Source organism: Neovison vison, chromosome 11 (genome assembly GCF_020171115.1).
Source record: "Neovison vison isolate M4711 chromosome 11, ASM_NN_V1, whole genome shotgun sequence".
NCBI lineage: Eukaryota > Metazoa > Chordata > Mammalia > Carnivora > Mustelidae > Neogale > Neogale vison.
The window spans coordinates 96,253,444-96,265,857 of NC_058101.1; positions in this window are offsets into that span (position 1 = coordinate 96,253,444).

Sequence of the window (12,414 nt, forward strand, 5' to 3'; positions counted from 1 at the left end):
AATTACATACATATAACAAAAAGATCATGCTATACATTCTTATGTAACTTGCTTTTCTCATTTACTACAATATAATAACAGATTTTATTTCAAAACTATGCCCTATAGCATTACTTTTAGTGGCCTCATACTAATCTATTTAAATGACATGCCATTTATTTAATCAATTACCTACCATTGAACACATATGTTTTTATTTTTATGGTATTAACAATAAGCAATGAGCATCTATATACCTAATTTTTGCTATTTGATTATTTCCTTGGGGAAACTATCAGAGAAGAAAATACTGAGTCATGCATTCAACCTTAGCCTCACAAAAACAATGATAAAGCAGATGTATATGGCAGAAAATATCACAGAGATTAAATTAAATATCCAAACTCATTCGCCAGCAAATTTTACCAGGTTCCTCATTGCATGTCCAATATATTCTCCACTGTCCAAACAACCACAGCTCCTTCAAGCTATCATGCTAGACTCTGGTCACCACATTAGAAGGACAAGATACCACATAGGAGGGAAATTTCAGAACACTGTCGCTATTCATTGTTTTAGTTTTGAAATGCTGTTTTCAAGTTGTTCTTTCCACTTGATTACATTCTCCTCTAGATGTTTGGTACGTGACCTTGCTGTTTAGTGTCCTATTTTTGTTGTTGTTGATTTTTCACCTCATCTTGGGCTTCAAATTTGACATTTTCCTAGATATCATTTAGGTTGCTCTTAATTATTTTTTTGGGCTGGCAAATTCCCTAAACAAGCCTAGAAAGTTCTGATGGAATTTGTCTGGATTATCAGTTTGGGAACTATAGACTGGGGGAAATGACTATGAGAACTCAAAAGGATCCAAGATCTACTGTAACTTTCTCTTACTATTTATGTTCCATTGGTTATATTAGTCAGGATTTTCTATATATATAAATGGAGACTATAATAAGGAATTGGTCCACATTACTATGGAGGCTGACAATTCCCAAGATCTGTAGTCAGCAAGCTGGAGACCCAGAGGAGCCAATTGCATGGGTCCAGTCTGAAAGCTGGCAAGCTTGAGACCCAAGAAGAGCTAATGTTTCGGGGCACCTGGGTGGCTCAGTTGGTTGGGCGACTGCCTTCAGCTCAGGTCATGATCCTGGAGTCCCGGGATCGAGTCCCACATCGGGCTCCCAGCTCCATGGGGGGTCTGCTTCTCTCTCTGACCTTCTCCTCACTCATACTCTCTCTCACTGTCTCTCTCTCTCAAAATAAATAAATAAAATATTTTAATTAAAAAAAAAAAAAAAAAGAAGAGCTAATGTTTCAATTCAACTCCAAAAGCAGGAAAAGACCAAATGAACTCCCCAGCTCAAAAACGGGCAGGAAGGGGCACCTGGGTGGCTCAGTGGGTTAAAGCCTCTGCCTTCGGCTCAGGTCATGATCCCAGTGTCCTGGGATCGAGCCCCACGTCGGGCTCTCTGCTCTGCGGGGAGCCTGCTTCCTCCTCTCTCTCTCTCTCTGCCTGCCTCTCTGCCTACTGTGATTTCTCTCTCTGTCAAATAAATAAAATCTTTAAAAAAAAATGCAGGAAAAGTTTCCTCTTACAAGAGGAAGGGTCAGCCTTTTTGTTCTACACAGGCTGTCAACTGATTGGATAAGGCCCACACACGTTAGGACAATCTGCTGTACTCAGTCTACCAACTCAAATTTTAAACTCATCCAGAAAATTCTCACAGACACACCCAGAAGAATGTTGCTAAAATATCTAGGTACCACTTGGCCCAGTCAAGTTGACATAGGAAATTAATCATTATACAAATATTAGCAGTAATACAAAAAGAAAAAAAATCTGTCTCATTTTTAAGAACAGATAAATGGACATCTTGTAGATAGCATCTAATCTAATATCCATTTTATGAGTAAGAAATCCCAAGGAATGGTTATTGCCAATTTTAAAAATGGAATGAAAAATGGTGTATTTATGAAACCTGAAACAATGTTTCTCAAACAATTTAGTCATAGGACATTTTATACTCTTAAAAATAATTGACATCTTCATGAAGCTATTATTTATGTGGGATCTATTTATTGACATTTACCACATGATGAACTAAAACCAAGAAGGCTTTAAAGCACGATAACATGCAAGCACATCATCCATTAGCCTTTAGAGCAATGATGTCACTACGCATCACTCAGCCTCTAGAAAATTCCAATGTGCAATCATGAGAGAAAAAGAAAACAGGTAGTTAAAACTTTAGTATTATTATAAAAATAGCTTTGACCTCATGCAATCCTTAAAAATGTCACAGGGGCCCCTCATATGTTCTTGGGTCACACTGAGAACTTCTGGCCTAGAGGAAGCAGGAAAAAAAAGCATAGATAACTAATCAAACATGTAGTCATGTTCCTGGAGGCTTAAGCACCAAGAAAGCATTTGGAGTCCACTCTCCCTCAATACATTTATTGATGGATATAAATAGAGATATTAAATAGAGAATTAATTAAAACTAGGATGAGAACAAATTACAGGTTATCATTGATCAGCAGGATAAGCTGGAAAATAAATTTGGACAGAAACAGGGAGAAAAAGAGCAGCCAAACATAGTAATCAACTGTATGAATACGATATTTGCAGGATGGGGAAGGAAGGGAGAAGAGCCAAACATCCAAACTGTTTTAGGTCTGTCAAGATGGAGTGTCAGGGACTGGATTTACCCTACTGCTGAGACAGTTTAAAAAACAAATGAAATAAATACATGAAAAAAAGTCTTCAGGCACTGGATATTAAGTTCCATAGTACAATGATCTCTGAAAGACAGGAAGAAACCAGGTGATCCTTAAACTGTTTATTCCAGTTTACTGCCTGGAAAAGGTTTCCATCCTATAACACAAGGGGTCTAAGCATTACTTAGTAGTCTTGTTGAGTAGATGGAGGTGGGAGAACAGGGAGGTCAAGGCAAGTAGAACTCTTAGGATAAACCTCCAGAAGGAGGAGAACTGCTATGGAGATTTCAAAAGATCTTCTTGAGTCTTCAGCAGAGTTGGGGGGGCAGGCTAGGGGGGCACATGAAGGTTAATCCCCAGGGCTCACACAGGATTGGGAATAGTTTGTGCTTTCAACAGCCAGAGCAGAAAATTCTTATAATTCACAGGGCATCAGATAGTGTATTCAAAAGTGTATTAAACAAAAAAAAAAAAAAAAAAAAAGTGTATTAAACCTATGGTGGGAAAGAAATTAGCCCTAAAGACTTTCCTGATCCCACCTAACAGATATTGAAAATAAACTTCGAAAGGATCAAACTGTTTCCAAGTAACTCAACTGAGCCTAAGAAAAAATTTATGAATACAGAAATACAAAATATCCAGCAATAAATAAGGTCAAATTCACTAAGTCTGCATATAATAAATGTCACCAGGCATGCAGAGAAGCAGGAAAATATGAACCACCATGAGAAGAAAAATTAATAGAAGAAACAGATCTAGAGAGAATGCAAATGGAACATTAGTAGACAAGGGCATCAAAATTTATCATATTTTTGTGTTCAAGAAGGGAAAGAAACAATTTGAGTGTGTTGAGAAAAATTCTAACATATGTAGAAAAAGTTTTAAAAACTTCTAAATATGAAAACTACAATATCTGAGATTGAAATAGAATAGATGGAATTATTTGCACTTTAAACCTACAAAAAAAAAAAGTGAAGTTAAAAACTAACAATTGAAATCAGGCAAAATGAAGCATGGAGAGGAAAAACCGAAAAAGCATGACCACTATATAAGTGTACTGTGAGCAACTTCAAGGAGCCTAATACATGCAAAATTGAAATGTTTATAAGAGGACAGAAATAGGAAGAAATGAAAAAATATTTGAAGAAATTATTGCCCAAATTCACCAAATTTGATGAAAAATATATCCGTAATTTGACTGTGAAATGTCTTGGTGTATTTTCTGTTTCTTGTACTTAGGGTTTATGAGCTTCTGAAACTATGGATTATAGGACACTGGAGGGGAAAAGGACAACTGTAGGAGCAATGTCAGAGAGGAAGTGAGACCCAGTGGCTCAGAGGATGGGTTGTCTTAGATGGGAACACTGATAGACCTTTTATACAACAGGAGGAAAAGTAGAGGATAGTAATTCACTACAAATAAGATAGTAGGTTATTGGAGGGAACTATGAAATTTTCTTCTCCTTGGTCCTACTGTTTCATATTACATAGAAAGCAAAATTCTCAGCTTAATGTGAAGATGTAAAAGAGATATTGGGCTTTTGAGGAGGAAAGAAGGTAGGAAATACTGTTTGGGGAGGGAGGAGGACAAGAGTGAGCAGGCTAGGGAAATGTAGCTGGATTTGCAGAAGTTCTGAGAATCCACTAGGGTTTGTGTTTACATACCTATGTCAGCTTAGTGCCATATTTTTCTCCTGTCACAGTCTCCTTTCTACAAAAAAAAAAGAAAGAAAGAAAGAAAGAAAGAAATAGAAAAAACCCAAAAACAAACAAACAGACAAACAAAAATCAAAACAAACAAACAAAAAAAACAGACAAAGACATCAGAAGAAAAGAAAATTACAGGCCTACATCCCTGAGGAACAGAGATGCAAATATTCTCAACAAAATATTAGCAAGCCAAATTAAACAATACATTAAAAGGATCATATATGGGCGCCTGGGTGGCTCAGGTCATGATCTCAGGGTCCTGGGATCAAGTCCCACATTGGGCTCTCTGCTCAACAGGGAGCCTGCTTCCTCCTCCCTCTCTTCCTGCCTCCCTGCCTACTTGTGATCTCTGTGTCAAATAAATAAATAAAATCTTTAAAAATAATAATAATAAATAAAAGAATCGTATAACATGATCAAGTGGGATTTATTCCTGTGATGCAAAGAGGGTTCAACACAGAGAAAATGAATGTGATACACCACATTAACAAAATGAAGGACAAAAATCATCTCAATAGATGCAGGAAAAGCATTTGACAAAATATAACAACTATTTATGATTGAAACTCAACAAAGTAGGTATAGAAGGAATGTATCTTAAAATTAAATAAAGGCCATATATGACAAACCCAAAGCTAACGTTACACTCAATGGTGAAAATCTGAAAGCTCTTCCTCAAAGACCAGGAATAAGACAAAAATGCCCACTCTCACTTCTTGTTTTCAACATAGAGCTGGAAGTCACACACAAGGCAATTAGGCAAGAAAACAAAATTAAAGACATCAAAATGAGAAAGGAAAAAGTAAAACTGTCATTATTTGCAGATAACATAACACAATATATAGAAAGCCCTTAAGATTCCACCAAAAAAAAAACCTGTTAAAATACACAAATTCAATAAAGCAGGAGGATGCAAAATCATATACAAAAATCTATTATTTCCATACACATATAATGAACTATCAAAAAAGTAAATTAAGAACACAATCTGATTTACAATTTCATCAAAAAGAATATTAAACCTAAGAATAATTGTAACCAAGGAGTTGAAAGACCTGTACATTGCAACTAGATACATTAAAGAATCTACAGACACAAATAAATGGAAATATATACTATGCTCACGGATTGACAGGATGTTGTTAAAATATCCATAAGTAATCTAGAGATTCAATATAATTTCTATTTTGCCCAGTGGCATTTTTCAAAGAAATAAAACAAGCCTAAAATTTGTATGAAACTACAAAAGACCTTAATTAGTCAAAGCAATCTTGAGAAAGAACAAAGCTAGAGGCCTGATAATTAAAACAGTGTAATTTTGACATAAAAACAGACACATAAATAAATGGAACAGAATAGACAGCCCAGAAATAAACCAACACATATATGGTCAATATATGACAAAGATGCCAAGAATACATGATGGAGATAGGACAGTCTCATCAATAATGGGTTGAGAAAACTGGATAGCCACAAGCAAAAGAATAAAAGCTGGACTACTATTTTTTATCATATGCAAAAATTAACTAAAAATGGAGTAAAGACTTGAATGTAAGCTCTGAAACCAATTAAAACTCCCAGAAGAAAACATAAGTGATGAATTCCTTGACATTGGTCTTGGAAATGACTTTTAGATTTTACATGGATAGCAAAGGCAACAAAAGCAAAACCAAGTGAAACTATATCAAACTAAAAGTCTTCTGCACAACAAAAAAACAAAAACAAAAACAAACAAATCCAACAAAATAAAAAGGCCACCTACAGAATAGGAGAAAATATTTGCAAGCTATATACTTAATAAGGAGTTAATAACCAACATATAAAGAATTCATACAACTCAATAGCAAAAGAACAATCCAATTTAAAAATGGGCAGAAAATCTAAACAGACATTTTTCCAAAGAAGACATACAGATGGCCAACAGGTACTTGAAAAGATGCTCACATCACTAATTATCAAGAAAATACAAATTAAACCATAATGAGATATCACCTCACACCTGCTAGAATGGCTATCTTCAAAAAATAAAAAAATGGAACCACTGTATGATCTACTAATTCCACTTTTGGGTAGTTAACCAAAGGAAATGAAAGCACTAGATATATGTACTAAGAAGATACATATACTGCCATATTCGTTGCAGCATTATTAACAATGGCCAATATATGGAAGGAATGTAAGTATTCATCAATGGATACATGGCTAAAGATGTAGCAATACACACACACAAGAATATTATTTAGCCATAATAAAGAAGGAAATCTTGCTATTTGTAACCACATGGATGGACCTTGACAGCATTATGCTGTCATAAATAATGACATAAATGACTCTGTTTGAAATAAATCAAACAGAGAAATACAAATAACATGATCTCACTTATATGTGAAATCTAACAAACAAAAAAACAAACAAGTTCATAGATATAGAAAACAGACTAGTAGTTGACAGGTGGGAGGGTGGAATTGACAAATTGGGTAAAATGGGCCAAAAGGTACAAGCTTACAGTTATAAAATAAATAATTATGAAGATGTAGTATAGAACAAAGTACGTATAGTTAAAACTATATTAATACTGGACAAGATGGCGGGGGAGTAGGAGGAGGTGCCTTTTCAGCTCGTACCCCAAAGTGAGCTGATTACCTACCAAAGAACTCCGATCACCCATGAAATCAGCCTGAGATCAGAATTATACATGTCTGGATCTCTACAGGGGCAGAAGACGCCAGTGGGCAGTCTTTTTATCTCTTTTTGTTTATCTACTTCATAAATCTTACCTTGGGGCCCATCTGGGCTGAACCTTCTTTTTCATCTTCCCTTTCTTTCCTGTCTCTCTCTCTCTCTCTCTCTTTCTTTTTCCCTTCTTTTCTTTTTTTCTTTTTTTTTTCTTTTCTTTTGTCTCTCATTTGGGTGGGGAATCCTGATTCCTCAGAAGTGTTCCAGGGTGCACCTTGACTGCACCAGAGTTGATACATCCAGCTATATCTGTTCAGTCATCTCCCACCAAAATGACTAGGAGGAGGAATGCCCAACAGAAGAAAAATACAGAGGATGGACCTTCTGCAACAGAGCTAACAGCTATCAACATAGACAATATGTCGGAAAGAGAATTCAGGCTAACAATTATCCAGGCAATAGCTAGGTTGGAGAAAGCCATGGATGACCAAACAGAATTGATTAGGGCCGAACTGAAAGCGACCAGACAGGATGTTCACAATGTTAGGGCGGAGCTTAAAGCTACCAGGGAGGAGGTTCACAATGCTCTCCAAATGAGTTCCAATCTAATCTAAACTCTCTCAAAGCTAGGGTAACTGAGACAGAGGATAGAATTAGTGATCTGGAAGACAAACAGATAGAGAGAAAGGATCAGGAGGAAGCCTGGAACAAACAGCTTAGAAACCACGAAAGCAGAATCAGGGAAATAAATGATGCCATGAAGCGTTCCAACGTCAGAATTATTGGAATCCCTGAAGGGGAGGAGAAAGAAAGAAGTCTAGAAGATATAGCGGAATAAGTCCTTCATGAAAATTTTTCCAATATCGTGAATGGAACCAGCATTCATGTATTAGAGGCTGAACGGTCTCCACCCAAGATTATACATTTCAAAAAAACATCACGACACCTGATAGTCAAATTGAGGAATTATAATTGTAGGTATAATCTCTTGAAAGCCGCCAGGGCAAAGAGGCTCCTTACTTACAGAGCAAAGCCCATCAGAATAACGTCAGAGCTGTCCACAGAGACCTGGCAAGCCAGAAGAGGCTGGCAAGATATATTCAGGGCACTAAATGAGAAGAACATGCAGCCAAGAATACTTTATCCAGCAAGACTGACATTCAAAATGGAAGGAGAGATAAAGAGTTTTCAAGACCGACAAGGCTTAAAAGACTATGCAACCACCAAGCCGACACTGCAGGAAATATTAAGGGGGGTTCTATAAAAGAGGAAAAATCCCAAGAGTAGCATTGAACAGAAATATAGAGACAGTCTACAGAAAGAAAGACTTCAAAGGTAACTCGATGTCAATAAAAACGTATCTATCAATAATCACTCTCAATGTGAATGGCCTAAATGCACCCATAAAATGGCACAGGGTTGCAGATTGGATAAAACGACAGGACCCATCCATATGTTGTCTACAAGAGACCCATTTTGAACCTAAAGATACACGCAGACTGAAAGTGAAGGGATGGAGCAGCATCTTTCATGCCAATGGGCCTCAAAAGAAGGCTGGGGTAGCGATTCTCATATCAGATAAATTGGACTTCAAACTAAAGACTGTAGTCAGAGATACAGAAGGACACTACATAATCCTTAAAGGGACTATCCTCCAAGATGATCTAACAATTGTAAATATCTATGCTCCCAATATGGGAGCAGCCAATTACTTAAGAAAACTGTTAATCAAGATAAAGAGTCATATTGATATGAATACACTAATCGTAGGAGATCTTAACATGCCTCTCTCAGAATTAGACAGATCATCAAAGCAGAAAATCAATAAAGAAAAAAGAGCATTGAATGACACATTGGACCAGATGGACCTCATAGATATATACAGAACATTCCACCCTAAAACAACAGAATACTCATTCTTCTCAAGTGCACATGGAACCTTCTCCAGAATAGACCACATACTGGGTCACAAATCAGGAATCAACCAATACCAAAAGACTGAGATTATTCCCTGCATATTCTCAGATTACAATGCTTTGAAACTGGAGCTCAATCACAAGGAAAAGTTCAGAAGGAACTCAAACACCTGGAAGCTAAAGACCACCTTGCTTAAGAATGCTTGGATCAACCAGGAGATCAAAGAAGAACTGAAACAATTCATGGAAACCAATGAGACTGAAGACACTTCGGTCCAAAACCTATGGGATACAGCAAAGGCAGTCCTAAGGGGAAAATACATAGCCATCCAAGCCTCCCTCAAAAAAATTGAAAAATCCAGAACACACCAGCTGTCTCTACACCTTAAAGAACTGGAGAATCAATAAAAAATCAAACCAACTCCACACATAAGAAGGGAAATCAGATTAGAGATTAGAGCTGAGATCAATGAGGTAGAAACCAGAGATACAGTAGAAAGTATCAATGAAACTAGAAGCTGGTTTTTTGAAAGAATCAATAAGATTGATAAACCATTGGCCACACTAATCCAAAAGAAAAGAGAGAAAGCCCAAATTCATAAAATTATGAATGAAAAGGGAGAGATCACAACTAACACCAAGGAAGTAGAAACAATCATCAGAAGTTATTATCAACAGTTATATGCCAATAAGCTTAGCAACCTAGATGAAATGAATGCATTCCTGGAAAAATATAAACTACCAAAATTGAACCAGGAAGAAATCGACAACCTGAATAGACCGATATCTAATAACGAGATTGAAGCAGTGATCAAAAATCTCCCAAAAAACAAGAGCCCAGGACCTGACGGATTCCCTGGGGAATTCTACCAAACCTTCAAAGAAGAAATAACACCTATTCTCCTGAAGCTGTTTCAAAAAAATTGAAGCAGAAGGAAAACTTCCAGACTCTTTCCATGAAGCCAGCATTACCCTGATCCCCAAACCTGGCAAAGACCCTACCAAAAAGGAGAATTTTAGACCAATATCACTGATGAATATGGATGCTAAGATTCTCAACAAGATCCTAGCCAACAGGATCCAACAGCACATTAAAAAGATTATCCACCATGAGCAGGTGAAATTCATCCCTGGGCTATAAGGATGGTTCAACATTCGCAAATCAATCAATGTGATACAACAAATTAATATGAGAAGAGAGAAGAACCACATGGTCCTCTCAATTGATGCAGAAAAAGCATTTGACAAAATCCAGCATCCGTTCCTGATTAAAACACTTCAAAGTATTGGGATAGAGGGAACATTCCTGAACCTCATCAAATCTATCTATGAAAGACCCACAGCAAACATCATCCTCAATGGGAAAAAGCTTGCAGCCTTCCCGTTGAGATCAGGAATAAGACAAGGATGCCCACTTTCACCAATCTTGTTCAACATAGTATTAGAAGTCCTAGCAACAGCAATCAGACAACAGAGAGAAATAAAAGGTATCCAAATTGGTAATGAAGAAGTCAAACTCTCTCTCTTTGCAGATGACATGATTCTTTATATGGAAAACCCAAAAGACTCCACCCCCAAACTGCTAGAACTCATACAGCAATTCAGCAACGTGGCAGGATACAAAGTCAATGTGCAGAAATCAGTGGCTTTCTTATACACTAACAATGAAAATACAGAAAGGGAAATTAGAGAATCGATTCCATTTACTATAGCACCAAGAACCATAAGATACCTGGGAATCAACCTAACCAAAGAGGTAAAGGATCTGTACTCGAGGAACTACAGAACACTCATGAAAGAAACTGAAGAAGACACAAATAGATGGAAGACCATTCCATGCTCTTGAATCGGAAGAATAAACATTGTTAAAATGTCTATACTGTCTAGAGCAATATATACTTTTAATGCCATTCCAATCAAAATTCCACCGGTATTCTTCAAAGAGCTGGAGCAAATAATCCTAAAATTTGTATGGAATCAGAAGAGACCCCGAATCGCTAAGGAAATGTTGAAAAACAAAAATAAAACTGGGGGCATCATGTTACCTGATTTCAAGCTTTATTACAAAGCTGTGATCACCAAGACAGCATTGTACTGGCATAAAAACAGACACATAGACCAGTGGAACAGAGTAGAGAGCCCAGATATGGACCCTCAACTCTATGGTCAATTAATCTTCGACAAAACAGGAAAAAATATACAGTGGAAAAAAGACAGTCTCTTCAATAAATGGTGCTGGGAAAACTGGACAGCTATATGTAGAAGAATAAAACTTGACCATTCTCTTACACCATACACAAAGATAAACTCAAAATGGATAAAAGACCTCAAAGTGAGAAAGGAATCCATCAGAATCCTAGAGGAGAACATAGGCAATAATCTCTTTGATATCAGCCACAGCAACTTCTTTCAAGATATGTCTCCATACACCCTACTCCCCTTCTCTCAACCCCCCTCCCCCCAGCAACCCACAGTTTGTTTCATGAGATTAAGAGTCACTTATGGTTTGTCTCCCTCCCTATCCCATCTTGTTTCACGGATTCTTCTCCTACCCACTTAAGCCCCCATGTTGCATCACCACTCCCTCATATCAGGGAGATCATATGATAGTTGTCTTTTTCCGCTTGACTTATTTCGCTAAGCATGATACGCTCTAGTTCCATCCATGTTGTCGCAAATGGCAAGATTTCGTTTCTTTTGATGGCTGCATAGTATTCCATTGTGTATATATACCACATCTTCTTGATCCATTCATCTGTTGATGGACATCTAGGTTCTTTCCATAGTTTGGCTATTGTGGACATTGCTGCTATAAACATTCGGGTGCACGTGCCCCTTTGGATCACTACGTTTGTATCTTTAGGGTAAATTCCCAGTAGTGCAATTGCTGGGTCATAGGGCAGTTCTATTTTCAACATTTTGAGGAACCTCCATACTGTTTTCCAGAGTGGTTGCACCAGCTTGCATTCCCACCAACAGTGTAGGAGGGTTCCCCTTTCTCCGCATCCTCGCCAGCATCTGTCATTTCCTGACTTGTTGATTTTAGCCATTCTGACTGGTGTGAGGTGATATCTCATTGTGGTTTTGATTTGTATTTCCCTGATGCCGAGTGATATGGAGCACTTTTTCATGTGTCTGTTGGCCATCTGGATGTCTTCTTTGCAGAAACGTCTGTTCATGTCCTCTGCCCATTTCTTGATTGGATTATTTGTTCTTTGGGTGTTGAGTTTGTTAAGTTCTTTATAGATTTTGGACACTAGTCCTTTATCTGATATGTCATTTGCAAGTATGTGCTTTTGGGTAAATTGGAAGGGGAGATGAACCATGAGAGACTATGGACTCTGAAAAACAATCTGAGGGGTTTGAAGTGGCGGGGGGGTGGGAGGTTGGGGTACCAGGTGGTGGGTATTAT